At 40.6% G+C, this 22,258-nt stretch overlaps 1 protein-coding gene across 2 annotated transcripts in view; it reads left to right on the plus strand.

The window, feature by feature from the left end:
• The window catches only part of PLCB4 (phospholipase C beta 4), a 454,299-nt gene that overhangs the window by 153,894 nt on the left and 278,147 nt on the right, over positions 1 to 22,258 (plus strand). The gene's annotated exons all lie outside the window — the stretch shown is intronic.

Genomic DNA, 22,258 nt, shown 5'->3' on the forward strand with positions numbered 1-22,258 from the left:
GGAGCTCTGTGATGACCTGGATGGGTGGGACGGAGGCGAGTGTGGGAGGGAGGCTCCAGGAGGAGAGGGTATGTGCATACTTGATGCTGATTCATGTTGCTGTTTAACAGAAACTAACACAGCATTGTAAAGCAATTATACTCCAGTTAAAAAAGAAATTTAAAAAAATGGAAGTGTGTTTACCTCCTCATCCTAAGGTTTTCCTTGGGTAACTGTGGTAGAAAGTTTTACTCATTCATTCATTCAGTAAGCATCTATTAAACACTTAAGGTGTAGAAACATTGTATAAGGTAATGGGAACAAACCTAAAGGACAGTAGTTTGAGTTGTTGTTTAGTTGCTCAATCATGTTTGACTCTTTTGAGACCCGACAGACTCCTCTGCCAGGCTCCTCTGTCTGTGGGCTTTTCCAGGCAAGAATACTGGAGTGGGTCGCCATTTCCTTCTCCAGAGGATCTTCCCAACCCAGGGATCGAACATGAGTATCCTGCTTGGCCGACAGATTGTTTAGCTCCGAGCTGCCGCGTGGGAAGCTTTGATTCCAAATTGGCCTTTCCATTGTCCCAGTCTCTGTGGGATACTGAGAATCCTGTTAATTAGCATGGCATTGACTGCTTCTCTCACCCTTGAACCTCAGATGGTAGACTCACTGAAGTCTAGGAGAAGGTTGTACCCTGATATTTACAATTTCTATTGCTCTAGTCTTTTCAGACCATCTTGAATTTCTTTAAAATTATTATTCTCAGTCTTGAAACATTAGGTTATCTTTATAAGAAGTGGTTTTCATCTTGACAGCATCCTTAGCTTTCTGAGGGAGATGAAAAAAATTTGTATGCTAAACCCCAGGTTTTCAGATTTTTATTTTTCTAGACGACTGATGCAGTATATGAAACTTTTAAAATTATAATTTGCTGTATTGCATCTTATCTCTTCCTGCATGTTGATTCATGCTCTCCATTGCATTAACCTTCATCTATTTACATTTCAGTCATTTTGTTTATCTGTTGTTTAATCCATTCATCTGGATAATTCCTGTCAAACTCAACTATAATAACTGATACAGAATATATTACATAAAAGTCATTACGGGCAGGAGGGAAAGAATGGTATCCTGATTTTGATCTTCATTCAGCATTCTTAACGACTCTCCCTCAGTGACTGATGGCAGCAAGTGTTCTGAAAGCGGCTTGTTGAGAGAGGCCCTTTCAGTCTCCTCTCTTCACTCTCGATGCTCCAAAGTTGGATGCCAGCTTGTCATTACAGTCTTACTGTGTTTCAGATTCCTAAAAATCGTTGTCAGAATGAAATCACTCATTGGTTTTCAGACCAAATGATTTTGTTTCTTTAACTTTTCTGATGCTAGTTTTCAATTTTGAAGTCATTTCCTTTTCTTATATTACACATGCAATCCATTAGCAAGTTCATTTCCTCTACATTCAAAATATGCACCAAATTGACCAGTTTTCCCAGTGTCAACTGTAACAGCACTGGACTGTCCTCACTCATTTGGACTCCTGTGGCAGCCTGCTAATTAGTTTCTCTGCTTCACACTTGTCTTGCTACGGTCAGTTCTCCAAATAGCGGTTTCCTTTAAAACTCAGGTCAGGCTATGTAAGTCTGCTGCTTAAAAGGTCTCCACTGGCCTCTTACTTCATTGAGAATCAGGCTTGGTCAATGTCTGTGAATAATCTGGCCTCTTCTTGCTGATGTCACCTCCTTTTAGTGGCCCGCTGCTCCCTCTGCCGTGTTCCCGCTGGGTTACTCTCCTCAGCCTTGTAAACCACATACTCTGCTCAGGGCTTTCTGCATCTGCGGGTCCCTCCTCCTGGAGTCCTCTCCCTCCAGACCTTCGGAGGGCTCACTCCCCCGCTTCTCTTCAGATTAATGACACCCCAGTGGAAGCCCCCATCTAGCAAAACAATAGAAATGTCACCTTGTCTTCTCCTCCACCTGGTAGAAATCCAATAAAAATTTTTTGAGTGAGTGAAACAACTATTTTTCATAGAAGACATTTAATTTCTTGTTCTATTTGTGGGAATAAATAAAGAACATGTAAAATGATCCTTAGCAGAAGACGACATGTAAATGTTACAACAAAGTGATAAAAAATAAGACATGCTAAAAATCCAAAAGCTATATATTAATTTTCTTAGAGTACAAATGGTAACAGAATAAAAAGTCAAGACATTTTTGAAAAATGGAGATATTTGTTGGAATAGCTAACGTTTGTAACTAGATCTTTATGTAAATATGTAATGTTGGTATAATTCATTTTCCTAAAATATTAAATACTCCTCCCTTTGTGATCAAATGAAAGCTACCAATATGCTTGACAAACTTTTTTTGATAGTAAAATGTATCTGTGTTTGTAGTATATATACAAATATATATATATGATTGAATTATCAATGTTTATAAATTTTTAAGCTAATGAAGGTTATGATGCATCGGATAGTAATTTCCTATTGTTAAATGGGACTCTGTTATTATGATTATTATTGATGTATTATTATCTGTAGGTTTTAAATGCATACTTGCAAATGTGTAGAAGGAGCATTTCTTCTATAACCAGAAGATCTTTTTCTGCATGTTGTAAATGTGTGAATTTACTTAATTGTCTGGACTTGTTGCCTTAACTCCAAAAGGAAGATAATAATACGTTACCGACATAAAGGTACAATATATGGAACTCTGAAATGCTCTTAAAGATTGATTATTTTAAAATCACAATAAGATATCTCCACACTTATTAGAATGGCTAAAATTAGAAAAAAAAATACATAGTACTAAGTGAGTGAGGTTGCAGAAAGCAATTGAAATTCTCATATTCATTGTTGGTGAAAATGTAAAATAGAACAGCCATTTTGGAAGATAGATTGACAGTTTCTTATACTGTTAAACATATATTTACATGTGACTCAGCAGTCCTATTCCTGGGGTATTTAACTAAGTGAAACGAAACCTTATTTTCACAACAAAATTTGTACACTAATATTTGTAGTAGCTTTGCTTATAATCATCAGAGAATGGAAACAATCCAGATGTCCTTCCAGTTGGGGAATGAAAAAACAAACTGTGATATATCTGCACACTGAAGTATTACTCAGTAATAAAAAGGAGCAAACTATTGATGAACACATCAATATGGATGGATCTCAAAGTGCATCACTCTAAGTGAAGGAAGTCAGAGTGAAACTCAAAAGGCTGTCATCTATGATTTCTTATACCCAGAGGGTGGGTAGGATTGAAAGGAGGTTGCAGAAGAGCAGTGTGAGAGAGAGTTGGGGGTAATGAAAACTGTTTTGTGTCTTGATTTGTATGGTGGTAACGTGATTTTGAAGGCAAAGAGAGAAGAGGGCGGCAGAGGATGAGATGGTTAGATAACATCACCCACTCAATGGACTTGAGCAAATTCTAGGAGACAGTAGAGGACCTGCTGTGCTGCAGTCCATGGGGTTGCAGAGTCGGACACAACTTAGCGACCGAACAACAATAACGTGATTATGTGCATTTGTCAAAATGCATAGAACTGTATACTGGAAAGAGTGAATTTTACTAAATGTGAATAAAAAAAACAGGGAATTATTCCTCTTGATTATTAAAACTAGCTATGCTTCTGAGTCCAGGCACTGATGATATCTCAATGTCTTAGAAGGGTGAACACATCTGTGTCTTAGTTCCTAATTTCATTTTACTTCAGTTGCTGGGTGGGGTTTCCTTGTAAGACTTTGTCTTGCTTCGGGTAGTACTTGTTGATTCTTGAGGTCAGAAATAGCAGTGGCAGAAAATTGTCCCACAGTCTCCCAAAAGCTGTTTCAGAGAGACCCTCCCAGCCTATTAGCCTAGTGTGCTGGTAAAGATGGAGAACATGTTGGAGCTGTAGATAAATCAGCTTCTTTAGTTCATTGATGAAATCAAATGCAAATGAACAGGGAATAGAATCAGAGCAGGCTACTGCCCATGCAGATTATTCTAGATTGTGCATTTGCAGCTCGTCTATTCAACATGGTACCTTTGTCAAGGCCCTGTCATCAGCGGCCATGTTCTGGGTCTTGAAAAGTTTGGAGAGTTCCGCTCCATGAATAAAAACCCAAGTTGTCACTGTATCCCAGTGAGGTGGGCCCCAGTGGGCCAGCTGATGATGTAATTTCTCATGAAACAAGTGGTCTATGGCCAAAAAATGATCTGACAGACATAAATATGTGTCTCAGAGTTATATAAATCACAACAAGAGCACTTCAGGCATTGAGTGGTTCTTGCAAACTGTGCTGTCTCTCTTTATTTTTTTCTATTCTCACTTGCTGACTGGAAGATGCATTTTATGTTTGTGAAGGATGTGACTACATAAAGCTTTCTGAGGTCATGATTCTCTGATCAAACCAGCACGGTTTCCATTTTCCTAGACTGTTTTGTATTTTTTGCCTTATGTGCACCTGCTTATATACAACTGTCTCAAGAATGCTATGAATCTAGAGTGATCTTGAGACGAGCTTCCTACCAGCAGGTTAGAAGTGACGCACAGCAGATTAAAATGAAATGTTTCACTCCAGGATTGTCCTGTTGTTTGGGAACAGCGGCTCTTGGGTTTCTGTTGTTACTATTCTTAGTGTAATTTGCACACATTATTTTCTCAGTGTGCATTGCTGTCTGAGTGCGGAAATAGAGATGGGGGAGAGGACAGTAACTGAACACCCACTTGGACTGCATGAATGTGATAAGCACTTTTCGTGTATTATTTCATTTAACTTCATAACAGTGAGTGAGGTAGATGATTTTGCTTCTTTACAAACAAGGAAACTGGGGCCAAGAGAGGTTAATTGACTTGTATCCTCAAAGATAGGTCTCTCTCATCCCCAAACCCGCTCTTATTGTACCCCAAGGCTCCATCTGGGAACAGGATTCTCTCATCTTGTTTCCACTTTCTCTGGAGGGTGGAGACTGTACTGGTCTTTTGAGACTGAGCCCTGGGCCTCTTGTCAGGCCTGGACTGAGACTGAGAACCAAACCTGCTCTCTCTTCTATTTTTCAGAGTCCCAAGAGATTTGGCCTAATTTAATGTATTTTTCAAAGCTGCCATCAGACACTTATCACTTGTTTCTTTCTCTTCGATCACTGCCTGAAGAGAAAAATTGAGTCTCAGAGTTTCATGTCTATGAAGGGCAGACGCACAAGGCTTTTTTATTTTAATAATTTCACTTCTAATCAGCACAGGGAAATAGGAAAGCAAAGAGAGAGAGAGAAACCCAACAGAATAAGTTGCAAAGATTCAGAAATATTGACACATGTACCCCAGTGTTCATCGCAGCACTGTTTATAATAGCCAGGACATGGAAGCAACCTAGATGCCCATCAGCAGACGAATGGATAAGAAAGCTGTGGTACATATACACCATGGAATATTACTCAGCCGTTAAAAAGAATACATTAGAATCAGCTCTAATAAGATGGATGAAACTGGAGTCCATTATACAGAGTGAAGTAAGCCAGAAAGATAAACACCAATACAGTATACTAATGCATATATATGGAATTTAGAAAGATGGTAACAATAACCCTATATGCAAGACAGAAAAAGAGACACAGATGTACAGAACAGACTTTTGGACTCTATGGGAGAAGGTGAGGGTGGGATGATCTGAGAGAACAGCATCAAAACAAGTATACTATCAAGAGTGAAACAGATCGCCAGCCCAGGTTGGATGCATGAGACAAATGCTCGGGCCTGGTGCACTGGGAAGCCCCAGAGGGATGGGGTGGAGAGGGAGGTGGGAGGGGGGATCGGGATGGGGAACACATGTAAATCCATGGCTGATTCATGTTAATGTATGACAAAAACCACTACAATTATGTAAAGTAATTAGCCTCCAACTAATTAAAAAAAAAATTGGTAAGCCAAAAAAATTCGTTCATTTTTTTTCCCTGTAAGATATCTCTTAGTTGTCTTTAACTTCATTTGAAACAATTTTGTTAGGCTGTGTTGTGACAGCTGTTGTATCAGCATGCATTAAAAAACAAAACAAAAAAAATTTAAAAATTGATGAATTTTCTTACAGCCATTTTAATATTGAAGATGGAAGAAAAAAAGCATTTTGGGCATATTATGCTTTTTTATTTTAAGAAAGGTAAATGTACAACTGATAAGCAAAAGATATTTGTGCCATGTATTTTCTCATAGCAGGAGAAGGTGCTGTGACTGATCAAACGTGTCAAAAGTGGTTTGTGGCTTTGTGCTGGAGATTTCTCACTGGTTGATGCTCCATGGTCGTGTTGACCAACTGAAGTTGATAGTGGTCAAATTGACTTTAATTGAGAATAATCAGTGTTATACCATATAGGACATAGCCAACATACTCAAAATATCCAAATCAAGTGATGAAAACTGTTTGCACCAGCTGGCTACATTAACTGCTTTGATGTTTACGATCTACATAAGTGGAAAAAACACTTCTTGACTGGATTTCTGCATGCACTCTTCTACTGAAATGTAACGAAAATGTTTCACTTTTAAAACAAATCATGATGGGTGGGTGGTGAAAAGGGGTTACTGCACAATAATGTGGAATGGAGGACATCCTGGGGCAAGAGGAGTGAAGCACCACCAGTCACACCAAATGCCACTCTTTATCCAAAGAAGATGATGTTGTGTATATGGTGGAATTGAAAGGGAGTCCTCTAATATGAACTCCTTTCAGAAGACCAAATGATTAATTCCAACAAGTACTGCTCCCAGTGAGACCAACTGAAGGCAGCACTCGATGAAAAGTGCCTAGCATTAGTCAACAGAAAACACATAATCATCCCTCAAGATAAAGCAAGACTGCATGTTTCTTTGATGACCAGACAATAACTCTTACATCTTGGTTGGGAAGTTCTGATTCATCTGTAGTATTCACCAGACATTGCACCTTTTGATTTCCATTTATTTCAGTCTTTACACAGTTCTCTCAATGGCAGAAGTTTCAATTCCCTTGAAGACTCTGAAAGGCACATGGAACAGTTCTTTGCTCAGAAAGATAAAATGCTTTTGGAATATGGAATTGTGAAGCTGCCTGAAACATGGCATAAAGTAGTGGAACAAAAAAGATGTCCTTTTTATTATAGGGGACTGGAATGCAAAAAGTAAGAAGGCAAGAAAAACCTGGAGTGATAGGCAAATTAGGTCTTGGAGTACGGAATGAAGCAGGGCAAAGGCGCATAGAGTTTTGCCAAGAGAATGCACTGGTCATAGCAAACACCTTCTTCCAACAACACAAGAGAAGCCTCTACACATGGACATCATCAGATGGTCAATACCAAAATCAGATTGATTATATTCTTTGCAGCCAAAGATGAAAGTGAAAGTGAAAGTGAAGTCGCTCAGTCGTGTCCGACTCTTTGCGACCCTGTGGACTGTAGCCCACCAGGCTCCTCCGTCCATGGAATTTTCCAGGCAAAAATACTGGAGTGGGTTGCCCTTTCCTTCAGTCAGCAAAAACAAGTCCGGGAGCTGACTGTAGCTTAGATCATGAACTCCTTATTGCCAAATTCAGACTTAAATTGAAAAAAGTAGGGAAAACCACGAGACCATTCAGGTATGACCAAAATCAAATCCATTACGATTATACAGTGGAAGTGGGAAATAGATTCAAGGGACTAGATCTGATAGACAGAGTGCCTGACGAACTACGGATGGAGGTTTGTGACATTGTACAGGAAACAGGGATCAAGACCATCCCCAAGAAAAATAAATGCAAAAAGGCAAAATGGCTGTCTGAGGAGGCCTTACGAATAGCTGTGAAAAGAAGGGAAGCGAAAAGCAAAGGAGAAAAGGAAAGACTCTGCATTTGAATGCAGAGTTCTAAATAATAAAAAGGAGAGAAAAGAATGCCTTCCTCAGTGATCAGTGCAAAGAAATAGAGGAAACCAATGGAAAGGGAAAGACTAAAGATCTCTTCAAGAAAATTAGATACACCAAGGGAATATTTCTTGCAAAGATGGGCTCAATAAACGACAGAAATGGTATGGACCTAACAGAAGGTATTAAGAAGACGTGGCAAGAATACACAGAAGAGCTATACAAAAAAGATCTTCATGACCCAGATAACCACAATGGTGTGATCACTCACCTAGAGCCATGAATCCTGGAATATGAAGTCAAGTGGGCCTCAGGAAACATCATTACAAACAAAGCTAGAAGAGGTGATGGAATTCCAGTTGAGCTATTTCAAATCCTAAAAGATGATGCTGTGAAAGTGCTCCACTCAATATGCCAGCAAATTTGGAAAACTCAGCAGTGGCCACGGGACTGGAAAAGGTCAGTTTTCATTCCAATCCCAAAGAAAGGCAATGCCAAAGAATGCTCAAACTATCACACAATTGCACTCATCTCACATGCTAGCAAAGTAATGCTCAAAATTCTCCAAGCCAGGCTTCAACAATGTGAACCGTGAACTTCCAGATGTTCCAGCTGATTTTAGAAAAGGCTGAAGAACCAGAGATCAGATTGTCAACATCTGCTAGATCATCAAAAAAGCAAGAGAGTTCCAGAAAAGCATCTATTTCTGCTTTATTGACTGTGCCAAAGCCTTTGACTGTGTGGATCACAATAAACTGTGGAAAATTCGTCAATAGATCGGAATGCCAGACCACCTAACCTGCCTCTTGAGATATCTGTATGCAGGCCAGGAAGCAACAGTTAGAACTGGACATGGAACAACAGACTGGTTCCAAATAGGAAAAGGATTATGTCAAGACTGTATATTGTCACCCTGCTTATTTAACTTCTATGCAGAGTACATCATGAGAAACGCTGGGCTGGATGAAGCACAGGCTGGAATCAAGATTGCTGGGAGAAATATCAATAACCTCAAATATGAAGATAGCACCACCCTTATGGCAGAAAGTGAAGAACTAAAGAGCTGCTTGATGAAAGTGAAAGAGGAGAGTGAAAAAGTTGACTTAAAGCTCAACATTCAGAAAAATGAAGATGATGGCATGTGGTCCCATCGCTTCATGGCAAATAGATGGGGAAACAGTGGAAACAGTGGCTGACTTTATTTTCTTGGGCTCCAAAATCACTGCAGATGGTGACTGCAGCCATGAAATTAAAAGAAGCTTACTCCTTGGAAGGAAAGTTATGGCCAACCTAGACAGCATATTAAAGAGCAGAGACATTACTTTGCCAACAAAGGTCCATCAAGTCAAGGCTATGGTTTTTCCAGTGCTCATGTATGGATGTGAGAGTTGGACTATAAAGAATGCTGAGCACCAAAGAATTGATGCTTTTGAACTGTGGTGTTGGAGAAGACTTTTGAGAGTCCCTTGGACTGCAAGGAGATCCAACCAGTCCATCCTAACAGAGATGAGTCCTGAGTGTTCATTGGAAGGACTGATGCTGAAGCTGAAACTCCAATACTTTGACTACCTGAAGCGAAGAACTGAGTCGTTGGAAAGGACCCTGATGCTGGGAAAGATTGAAGGCAGGAGGAGAAGGGGATGGCAGAGGATGAGATGGTTGGATGGCATCACCAACTCAATGGACATGAGTTTGAGTAAACTCCGGGAGTTGGTGATGGACAGGGAGGCCTGGTGTGCTGCAGTCCATGGGATCGCAAAGAGTCGAACAGAGCTGAGTGCCTGAACTGAACTGAAGTGGAACAAAGCAGTGAATACATTGTTCAATAAAATTCTTACATGAAAAAGAAAAGATGTGTCTTTTATTTTTACTTAAAAATCAAAGGAACTTTTTGGCCAATCTGTAGTTGGCCAAAAGATTTTAAGATTTAAGATTTAAAATCTCAATCTTTGAGCCCAGCTTATGTGTTACTGCTCTTGAAATTCTTCTTAGGTGTTATTTCTTAGAAAATAATAGAAGTTTCTTGAATATGGATTATTATTCATTTCTATCTTGGATCTATGATCCAAAACAAATGCAAGTTAGTACCAATGATGAAATTTTCTCTCTAGCCAGATTATATTTCCCAGTGACTGTCCAGGCTGTAAGGGTTTCATTATAAACCTCTAGAAGAGACTTCCAGACAACAAAGATATTTTATGTTAGTTTGACCCACTGTAGGGAATCGAGAAATGAATATGCCTCTAATAAGTGCCACACATGGGAGTTGAAATGTTCTCTAAGTATAAACTATACATAGGATTCCAAAGACTTAGAATGCAAGGAAAAAAAAAAAGAGGAATTGTAAACTATCTCAATAATTTTATGTCAGTTACATATATTTCAATTATATAAGAAAATTCTGCAAATACTGGGTTAATTATTATTAAAGTTTTTTTTTATTATTATTATTTTTATTTTTTATTAGTTGGAGGCTAATTACTTCACAACATTTCAGTGGGTTTTGTCATACATTGATATGAAGTTAAATTCACTGCTTTAAGCTTATAGTTCTCAGATTATTGTAGATTTGCGTGCAGTTGTAAAATATAACAGAGAGAGATCCTCTGTACCCTTCACTGATTGGTACTGTCTTACACAGCTTAGGTATAGCATCACAACGACAAAATTGACATGGATACAGCCCACTGACATTACTTAGATTTTACCAGACGTACATGTACTCATATATGTGTGTTTCTTTCTGTGCAATTTAATCACCTGTGTAGAGGTCCAGCGATCACCGTCACGGTCAAAATACATAAGAATTCCATCGCAAGGATCATGCGCAAGACATAGCATAAACGCACTGCATAGCCTACATCTCCATGCACTGCGGTCATAGGCTGCCGCCTCTCCTCCCTGACTGCTGGAAATCATTAATCTGGTGTCCGTCTGTGTACGTCATTTCAAGGATGCCATACAAGTCGAGCTGTATAGTAAATAACATATTGAGGTTAGCCTTTTTGCTTCACTAAATTCCCTTGAGGTCTCCCCAGATTGCGTTATTAAGAATTCTTTCCCTTTTGTTGCTGAGTAGTATTCTGTTTCTTTTTACCTTGTTAATGGGGCTCCTAAAAAGTTTAAAATTGCGTATATGATGTATGTGTATGACTGAGTCCTCTCTGTTGTTCACCTGAAAATATCAGTGTTGTTAATCAGCTATGACTTAGTGAAGTAGCTCAGTCGTGTCTGGCTCTTTTCAATCTCATGGACTGTAGCCCACCAGTCTCCTCTGTCCATGGGATTTTCCAGGCAAGAGTACTGGAGTGGGTTTCCTTCTCCAGGGGATCTTCCCGACCTAGGGATCGAACCCGGGTCTCCCGCATTGCAGGCAGACGCTTTACCATCTGAGCTACCAGGGAAGCCCTACCCCAATACAAAATGAAAAGTTTAAAAAAGTAAAATTAAATTAAAAAAATTACATATGTAACTCACAGTTGTGGCTTTTATCGTATTTCTCTTGGACATTATTGGTTTAAATACGTAATCAAGCAGCACATTTCTATTTCATGTGCATTGAATTTCTGGCATCCTGTGTTAAATGATGGGGCTTCCCTGGCGGCTCAATGGTAAAGAATCTGCCTGCCAATGTAGGAATCAGGTTCAGTCCCTGGGTTGGGAAGGTCCCTTCGAGAAGGAAATGGCCACCCACTGCAGTATTCTTGCCTGGGAAATCCCATGGACAGAGGAGCCTGGGGGTGGCGAGCTACGGTCCATGGGGTCACAGAGTCAGACATGACTTACTGACTAAACCACAGCATGTTAAATGCTGCCTTTTGTTCTGCTGACTGTAAAATCAGGTTATTTGGAAATGAATGAGGGAGTAGTGCCTTTGAAAATTATTTCAGGGGAGTAAAATCGTCTTATTGTCTCTCCCACTCCCCTCCTCGCACTTTTTCTTTTTTTGGTCAGTTTTCAGTAAGAAAACCTTTGTATTTCTATACACAAAAGAAACTTTTCATGAGGTTAGGCAGCAAGGGGAGTGTTTCTTGCAGCTGCTGCCAGTGGTCTCAGTACACTCATTTGAGACTAATTAAATGGCTCATATTTATCTGCTATTTTCCCTCTTGGGAGGCTCAGAAGCATTTTTTTTAAACTTAAGCTTCAAAAAGAAACCAGCTCGGTTAGCTTATGATGCAAAGAAGAAGCAGGACACAGGGACACCTCAGAGCAGATTAGAACCGAGGGAAAGGATAATACCATTTTCAATTAAAATTGCCTGGGGAAATAAGGTAGGCAGAGAATAATTACCTGGGTTGGCACATATCCAGCTTTCTAAAACAAAGACCCTGCTTAAATATTCTGAGGGATCACTGACAACCACAGGCAGCCAAAGACCTTAAGAATTATGTCTGATCTTGAAACTATTTGAGTGGCTGCAGGAGGCTGCAGTGCATAGGAATTCTAAGTCAATTTCATGAGAAATTCTAACAAATAAAACTTGGGAAAAGCTAAGACCCCACAAAGAAGCAAGTCCACAAAGCAGCAGATTAAAGGGAGGATTCTCGGACAAAATATATTCATATTTCTGTAATTTCTGCTCTGTGCCCACTAGGGCATTGGGACTGAGATGGAACCATGGGGGAACATAAAGAGAATGGATTAAAGGACATTCTAATCACTCACCTCCTCACACAGAGGGAATGGGGTGGTCCCAGTCCTTGACCAAGTGCATTGCAGGTGCCAGGAATGATCACTAAGTAAATGCAACCTGACGTGGGCTCATCCAACCTAGTTGTGGGAATGAACTGTTGATAGAAAATGTTCTTTTTTTTAAACTTATTTTTATTTTTTATTTTGAAGTATATTTGATTTACAATGTTGTGTTTCTGCTATATAGAGAAGTGATTCAGTTATAGATTATTTTTCATTTTCTTTTCCATTATAGGATATTGAATATAGTTCCCTGTGCTATACAGAAGGGCCTTGCTATTTATTCATTCTATATATAATAATTTACATCTGTTAATCCCAAACTTCCAATCCATCCTTGCCCTCATCCCCCATTTACCTCGGAAAGCAAGTGTTCCTTTAATGCAGATATCAGGATGTAGCATTGTGGCCTCCAACCCAACCCCACCTCCACCTCCATCTCTGCCCCCAGGGCCTATTGTTGCAGTTCCTGAGCGCATGGAGTTCCATTTTGTGTGTGTGTGTGTGTGTGTGTGTGTGTGTGTGAGTCACTCAGGCATGTCTGACTCTTTGAGACTCAGTGGACTGTAGCCCATCAAGCTCTTCTATCAATGAAACTCTCCAGGCAAGAATACTGGAGTGGGTTGCCATTCCCTTCTCTAGGGATCTTCCTGACCCAGGGATCAAACCCAGGTCTCCTGGATTGCAGGCAGACTCTTTACTGTCTGGGCCGCCAGGGAGCCCCTGCTGTGACTGGATGGAATTGATGAGAAAGTTCTGAGGTTATACAACTACAGTTTTTTCTTTTCTCATGACCTAAAGACTCACTTTCTTCTCTCTAGTAGGAGAGTCAGTGGTTTTTCCTCTTTGCTTCTAGTGTTAGCTTTTGCTTTGTTGCCATCTTTTCGTAATCTTTCGGTTTCAAAATGTAAGATAATTTTGGAAGGAGTAACAAAGAGAAGTAATCCATTACAGCTTTCATCTCTCCTCTTCCAAATAAAGATATAGGGGCTTAAGGAATGCTTGGATTATTTTCTTTTTTAAGAAGACTTCATGGAGAAGGAAATGGCAATCCATTCCAGTGTTCTTGCCTGGAAAAGTCCATGGACAGAGGAGCCTGGTGGGCTGCAGTCCATGGGGTTACATGACTGAGCATGTGTGCACGAGGGTGCAGGGAGATGGGCTGGTAGCAATAAAGTGGTAGAACTTAAAAAAAAGAAGACTTCATAAGCTTGTTTGGACAGTTAATAGTTTTAAGAACAAGGATCCAGAGTTTGAATTTGCATGCCTTTGTTTGCTCTCTCCATGACTCTGGATCAGTAATGTAACCACTCTGTGTTTCAGTCTCCTCATTTGTAAATAGTTTCTGATACATAGAATTGGTGAGATTTAATGAGTTAACATATACAAAACACTGAGAGCAGCATTTGAACTTAGTAATTTCTCATGTTTTGTTGTTCAGTTGCCAAGTTGTGTCCGACTGTTAGCAGCTGCATGGACTGCAGTATGACAGACTCCTCTGTCCTCTACTATGTCCCAGAGTTTGCTCAAATTAGTGTCCATTAAGTTGGTGATGCTATCTAACTATTTTATCCTCTACTGCCCCCTTCTCTTTTGCCTTCAGTCTTCAGGATCTTTTCCAATGCATCAGCTCTTTGTGTAGGTGGCCAAAGTATTGGAGCTTCAGCTTCAGCATCAGTCCTTCCAACGAATATTCAGTGTTGATTTTCTTTGGAATTGATTGGCTTGATCTTCTTGCAGTCCAAGGGACTCTCAGGAGTCTTCTCTAACACCATAGTTCAAAAGCATCAATTCTTTAGCACTTGGCCTTCATTATGGTCCAGCTCTCACATCCATACATGACTACTGGAAAAACCATAGCTTTGACTATACCGATTTTTGTTGGCAAAATGATGTCTCTGCTTTTTAAATACTCTGTCTAGGTTTGTCATAGCTTTCCTTCCAAGGAGCAAGCATTTTTTAGTTTCATGGCTGCAGTCATTGTCCTCAGTGATTTTGGAGTCCCAAGAAAATAAAGACTGTCACTGTTTCTACTTTTTCCTCATCTATTTGCCATGAAGTGATTGGACTTGATCTTAGTTTTTTGAATGTTGAATTTATAGCCAGCGTTTTCACTTTCCTCTTTCACCCTCATCCAGAGGCTCTTTAGTTCCTGTTGGCTTTCTGCCATTAGAGTGGTATTATCTGCATATCTAAGGTTGTTGATATTTCTCCTGGCAATCTTGCTTCTAGCTTGTGACTCATCCAGCCTGGCATTTCGCATGATGTACTCTGTCTGCACAGAAGTTAAATAATCGGTGTGACCATATACAGCCTGTTGTGCTCATTAATTGGTTATTACTATTATTATTTGCTTTGCTTCTTCTGGACCTGTCAAGTGGTTTTACTTTCTAACCAAACATGTTTTTGAAGGAAAATAACCTAAAGATTGTCATTTTTTTCCAGTTAAAAAAATCTTAATGAATATGCCATGTGCTAGTGATTATATTCAGCATGCTTTTTAATTTTCTTTATCCTTTTCCTTTTACTATTAGTATGGTTATGTATATGTTGTCTCAATGTAACTTCTAAACAGTGAAATCTGTTGTGTGAAAAGCAGTTAAAGTGGTTGAGACTGTGTAGAAAAATATAACAATTTAATTAAAAAATGTTTAGCCCATGGTGTTATTTGGGCACTTAAATTTTATTTTTGGTTCTTCTAGGTACTAGTTATGTGTTTGTTTTCTTCTCTTTTTCTTTTTTTGATCTTCTTCTGCACCTCCTTTTCCTCCTTCAGAATATCAATTGTCTACACATATGATTTCACAAGGTTCAGTTTAAACTCAAGGAGAGAAATGTCTCATATACGTCTGAAAGTTGGCAGAGAACATGCATTCTTAGGGTTGGAGTATTAGCTGTTCTAGTGATGAGTGGGAGACCTGTTCCAAGTCTGCTCTCTCGTTTTAACTTCAGGGCATCCTCTCTGCTGGCTGGTTAGCTCTCCTTGTGATATGATGTCAGCTTCCAGCCTGGGGCCCGGGAGGGGGGGTGTGGGAGGGAAATGCATGCAGATGACAAATGCATGTAGTAGGCAAATACTAGGTACAGCAGGCAGAATTCTCAGATGGCCCCCGGACCCCCACCCTGGCAACTGTGCCCTTGATGTCATTTCTGAAATGTGGTTATGTTGGGTGGCATGGTTGACTAAGAATGAGGTTTTCTTCGGTGAGTCTGTCCTAGTCAGCTGAGAATCTAGAAGGGACTCAAGGTAGGTTCAAGGAGAGAGAGGAATTCCATATGAGGGAGATTCTCCGTTGCTGAACTGGAAGATGGTGGGGCCATGTGGCCAGGAGTGTGGTGGCATCTGGGAGCTGGGCGTGGCCCCTGCTGACAGCCGGCAGAAAGTGGCTTCAGTCTTGTGACTGTAAGGACATGAGGTTGGCGAGCAATCTGCCCGAGCTTGGAAAGGAAAGCTCCAGGAAGGAAGGCAGCCTAGCAGAGACCTTGATTGTAGTCTTGTAAGGTGTTCAACAGAGATCCCTACAGCTGGACCCAGACTTCTGACCTACAGGACCACAAGCTACTAAATTGTTGTTTTAAGCCATAAAGTTCGTAACAGTTTTGTGACGCAGTCACAGAAAACCAACACACAAGGGAAACCAGGCAAAAGAAGGTAGATGTGTAGTTGCAAAGCCATTGCCATTATTTAGAGAAAAATATAACACTTTAAAAATAACTCATAATAATTTCCTAATGAAGAGCCCCCAGTTAAACATTTTGGAGCCAGTGAGCCACAATAAATGCCAGATCCAGGAGCTGTAACTCTCCTGGGTTTCCCAAGGTGGTGCTTTTAGACTTTGGGAAGGGCAGAGGAATGATGAAGCTGCACCCTTGCTAGACGTTTATTGCGTGATGGTGAAGGAGAATGTGCAGTCAAGGACGGTAGATGCATCCCCTCCATCCCTGTCATCAGCGGTGCTGACTGAGCTTTCATTTGGTTGGGGCGGGGGGGGGTCACTAACCCAGGGGCGAGAGGGGAGCTGGAGCCCATGGGTGAGGGCCACCTGCTGGGGGTGATCCAGAGGGAGGTGCTGGGGGACCGGGAGGACCCAGCTCTTCTCAGGCGGGCCAGCCACCTCTCAGTGCTGGCGGGAGTCTATATTCTGGGTCTGTATTGCCGCATCTTCCAGATTTCCAAGTGCAGCTGGGGTTCCGAAGATTCATGGGAAATCTCCCAACACGGAAGTGTTAGCCGTCAGCTCGGATGTTAAAAGATGAGCATGCCAGATGCAGCCCTCGGCAGCCGCTCCTCCAGCGCAGCGCAGAGGAGCCGGTCTGTGCGCAGCATGGAGCGCGCGCGCCAGGACGACAGTGGTTCTGCGCGCGCGGTCACTGTCGTGTCCTCGTGTCAAGCCGCGGGGTGCACGATACGTGCTTGTGGAGTGGCTCGGAGGAGCCAGCAACGTGTTTGCACTCTCTGGAACTATCACAAGTGATCTTACTTTGGTGAAGCAAGTTTTAAAGATCTGATTGCTTTTTTTTCAAATTGCAGTGGAGTTGGGTTACAACATAGTGTCAGTTTCAGGTGTAAGCACAGTGATGGCTGAGTACACACACACACATACAGATGAGCTACATATCCTTCTTCAGATCACTTTGCGTGGCTGTGCTCACAGTGTCCTCTGGGCCCGGCCGATCCCGTGCTTTAAGCTGCAGTTCACCGAGGCCTCTTCTGGAGGGTCGACAGTGAGAGGCGTCGGAGCAGGAGCTGTGTGCTCCGGCCCCGCCCCGCGTGCCTCGCCCCGGCCGGCTCCCTTCACCCCCGCCCAGACTTCTGAGATGGGCGCTGGCGGACCCCCCTCTCACTGACGCGGAGCGGGCTCGCAGACCACGCCGCTGGTAGAGGCTTGGCCTCGGTCTCCTCTCCATTTCCTTCCGCCCTTCTCGCTTGCTGCTCGGGGTGTGCGGTGCAGCCAGCAGCATCAGCTCCTCCTGGGAGCTTGGTAGAGATGCGGAGTCGATGGTCTCCGTGAGAATCCTGTCTCAAACAGAATCTGCTTCTTTACCAAATAACTGTGGCAATCTGTATGTATGGTAAAGTCTCAGGGCTCTAAACTTAGGTTATTCCCGAGCCACTTCTGTGGATTTGGTGAAATCTCTCTTTCACTTGAACTTATTACTCATCTTTTCCACTTAAACGTTTTCACTTAAAAAGAAACGACAACTGATAAATAACTAGTAACATGATAACATTACTATAGGAAATAGCCAGTAGCGTATTTGTTGTGATAGAATTAAGTTCAGTAGAGACTGACATAGTTTTTCATATATAGAAGCTGCATTAATGTGTACATTCTCTCTCCATGTGTAGTGAAGAAATACCTATATTTTACACGTAAGCTGTACCCTGAGTAAAAACTGTGATAAATTATAAACTCTCTCTGTGGGCCATGAGTGGGAGTGTGTTCAGCTGTGGTGCTTTGTAAATACAGTCACCGAGTCGTCCCCTCCGGTGTCCACGCCGTTAAAGCATCAAGCTCCCATCAGACTCCACCCTTGGAGTCTGGGCCTGACCACGTACTTTGCTTTGCCCGCTGCTATGGTAGCACATGTGACATGGCAGAGGCTCGTGCAAGGGGACCCACGCTCTTCCCCTCCTCACCAGCTGGGATCTTGGTGTGAACCAAAGTAAATATTTACATTAACACACAGGTTTGAGGTGGTTGGTTACACTGCACAAACTCACTGATATGACAGTGCTCTCACATTCTGTTTGTGAAACAGTACTTTCCCATGTCCAAGAGCAGATCGGAGTGAAAGAATCTGTTTTGATTCGGTCTTGCCCAGTTACTCTTCACTTGAAAACAAAATTTCAATATTGACTGTATCAAGGAGAGCACTGAATGCTAGTCTTTTTGTGTTCAATACATAGATTCATAAAAACAGACCTCTCAGTGTGAGTCTCTTATATTGGTAGGTTTTCTTTTTCTCCTCCACTGAGCAATAAAAATACCACACTTGGCTAAGCTCCCCACTGCTTTGAAATAAGACTGTATCTCAAGCACTGTGGCATCTGCCATTAGTGGTACTTTGTAGGCATATGCTCTTCTTTGGCAAAAGAAAAATATAATTGTATTTCCCATCATCATAAATCCCATGGAGAATTATAATAGTCTCTTAAAAATATAGATATTCACCAGTACTGTTTCCTTGGAGAGTGTAAGTATTTTGTTAGTTTTGAAAGAAGCCAACTTCTATTCACTGGCAAACTTACTGGAAGTGAACCTTTTTTAAACTTCAATGAAATATCATTTATAAAGCATAAAATTCACCAACTCAAAATGCATGATTCAGTGGTTTTTAGTATATACACAAAGTTATGCAACCATTTTACAGTCTAATCTCAGAACATTTTCATCACCCCAAAGAGAAAGCCCACCCCCTTGAGCGAGTGGTCCCCACCTTCCCTACCCTTCCAATTCTGTACAAGCACTAACCTGCTCTCTCCATCTATTCAGTTCAGTTCAGTTCAGTCGCTCAGTGGTGTCCGACTCTGCGACCCCATGGACTGCAGCACGTCAGGCTTCCCTGTCTACCAGCAACTCCTGGAGCTTACTCAAACTCATGTCCATCAGATTGGTGATGCCATCTCATTCCCTGGTGTCCCCTTCTCCTCCTGCCTTCATTCTTTCCCAGCATCAGGGTCTTTTCCAATGAGTCAGTTCTTCTCATCAGGTGGCCAAAGTATTGGAGTTTCAGTTTCAACATCAGTCCTTCCAATGAATATTCAGGACTGATTTCCTTTAGGATGGACTGGTTGGATCTCCTTGCAGTCCAAGGGACTCTCAAGAGTCTTCTCCAACACCACAGTTCAGAAGCATCAATTCTTCAACACTCAGCTTTCTTAATAGTTCCAACTCTCACATCCATACATGACTTCTGGAAAAACCATAGCTTTGAGTAGATGGACCTTTGTTGGCAAAGTAATGTCTTTGCTTTTTAACATGCTGGCTAGGTTGATCATAACCTTTCTTCCAAGGAGCAAGTGTCTGTATCTGTGGATTTGCCTGTTATGTACATTTCATATATATGCAGTCATACAGTATGTGGCCTTTGTGACTGGCTTCTTTCATTTAGTATACTATTTTTTTAAGGTTCATTCATGTTCTTATGTGTATTTGTGTTGCATTCTTTTGATTGCTGAATGAAATTTATTGTATAGATAGACCACATTTTAAAAATCCATTTCTCAGCTCATGGATATTGAGATTGTTTCAACCTGTTGGCTATCTTGAATAATGCTACCATGAAAAAATACATCAAATTTTTTTGTATGGACATACATTTTCATTTCTCTTCAGAATTACTGGGCCATATGGGGAAGATCCCTGGAGAAGGGAATGGCTACTCACTCTAGTATTCTTGCCTGGAGAATCCCATAGACAGAGGAGCCTGATGGGCTACAGTCCATGGGACCCCAAAGAGTCCGTCATGATTGAGTGACTAACACACACACACACACACACACACACACACACACACAGAGTAACTCTATGTTTAACAATTTGAGAAATGCCAGACTGTTTTCCAAAGTGGTTGCAGCATTTTATATCCCAGAAGCAATGTAGGAGGGTTCTGATTTCTCCAGATTCTCATCAACACTTTTCGTAAACTGTTTCCTGACTGAAGTTATCCTAGTAGGTGTGAATAAGTATCTCATTGTGGTTTTGACTTAATTTTATATGATGGTTGAACATTTCTTTATGTACTTGTATATCGTTTTTGGAGAAATGTCTATTTAAATTATTTACTCGTTTTTAAATTGGGTTATTGTTTTATCATTAAATTATAATAGTTCTTCTTAAAATATTCTGGGTATAAGTCTCCTATTAGATATGCAATTTGCAAAAATCTTTTTCCACTTTGTGGGTTGTCTTTTCACCTTCTTGATGGTGACCTCTGAAGCACAGAAGTTTTTAATTTGATGATGTCCAACTTACCTATTTTTTTCTTTGTTGTTTGTGCCTTTAGTATTGTTTCTATGAAACCATTGCCTAAATCCATGGTCACACAGATTTGTTTCTATGTTATATTTACTCCTAAGAGGTTTATAGTTTTAGCTCTTATGTTTACATCTATGATGTAAACAGTTTGTACTAATTTTTTGCATATGGTGCAAAAAATTGCTTTGCATGTGGATTTCTAGTTGTCCCAGCACTATTTGTTGAATAGTGCTTTTCAGCAAATATATTTTGTTATATCTTTTTTGTTATTACCTCTTTTACATTTTAAAAAATATTTGTTATTATCTTTTCCTCTTCAGTGGGCTTACATTCTTTGAAAAACAGCTTTTGTTTACACCAGCATTAATAGGATCTGGGATTTGGGGACTTTTTATAACTATTTATTAGGTTTTCTTCTACGTTATTGAAAATTGTCTTTCCTCTTTTGAAAGACCAAATGCACACACAGAAACACATAAACACAGAGATTTGTAGAGGCCAGCACATAGACACACGTGCTCACTTATCCATTTGGTCTCTTCTTTACCAAAGACCCCGTTTACATCCTTCAGCACCTAGAGTAATAATAATTGGATTCAAAAGTTGGTAGCTTAAGGCCTTGATTCACATATGAGCATAGCACCAAGTCAGTTACAGAGGTTTGCCCATCATATCCCGGTAGCTAAATAGTTCATGACAAACTGTTTATACTGCTTCACCTCTGTGTAGTTAAGTATTTCAACATTGGGTTTCCCAAATGTTGTAATATCCTAGCCATGGACAGAAGTAGAAAGGTTTATGGAATAATGCATCAGTTTTTTTTTTTTTTTTTAATGCATCAGTTTTATGCTGAGTAGTCACTTAAGGAATTAGAAAAGGAAAGCAAAATGTGTCCAGTATTTAAGTTTCTGGTTACAGAGACTTAAAGACTTGGGCACCAAGTGGTCTCTCAGAATGAAGAGCATGGTATGGCAGAGTTATTAATCAGTGAGCTGTTTTGGAACTGAGCTTGTTTCACAGTCCCAGGAGGTAAACGGTTTTAGCTTCCCAGCTCTAGGCAGACCATTCAGTTATTCATCTGTTCACTGACAATGTGGGAAGTACCTAGTGTGTGCTAGGCACTACGCTGCTGCTGGGTATATACATCTTGGTTCTAATCTTTTCTTTTTTTTAATGACATAGTTTTCATTTGTGGCTGTATTGGGTTGGCCAGAAAGTTTGATTGGGTTTTTCCATTCGATGTTACAGAAAAGCCTGAATGAACTTTTTGATGAAACTTTCTACCTGGGAGCTAACAGTAGAGATCTCCATAAATAGATGATGATCTTTGCAAAATCCCAGTTCAGATTTTACAGACATCATTTTCCATGTCTGGATTGCCAGTTTTTCTGCCTCTTACTTCTGTGTACTTTTGACACCACCAGACCTGTGTCACTCTCCCACCCCACACAACATCTTGGAAAGATCTTGAAGTCTAAACTCAGTGTCAAGTCCAAAATCTACATAACAACTTCTTAATGACGACAAATCAAAAATACACGTAAAAAATATTGACTGTTTGTACACAGATGCAAATTCATTATAAATCTTCCCTGTTCAGCACTGCTCTTCTTTGAAAAGTTCCTTAAAGTTAGTATCAGTTTTACTATCAATCAGGAAAAGATCATTGTATCTACTTCTAGAACATTTTGAATATCCTTGTTCAACTGCTGCTTAATTATTTTGGTAGGTCAAGAGGTTGAATTGGA

Source organism: Dama dama, chromosome 23 (genome assembly GCF_033118175.1).
Source record: "Dama dama isolate Ldn47 chromosome 23, ASM3311817v1, whole genome shotgun sequence".
Lineage (NCBI taxonomy): Eukaryota > Metazoa > Chordata > Mammalia > Artiodactyla > Cervidae > Dama > Dama dama.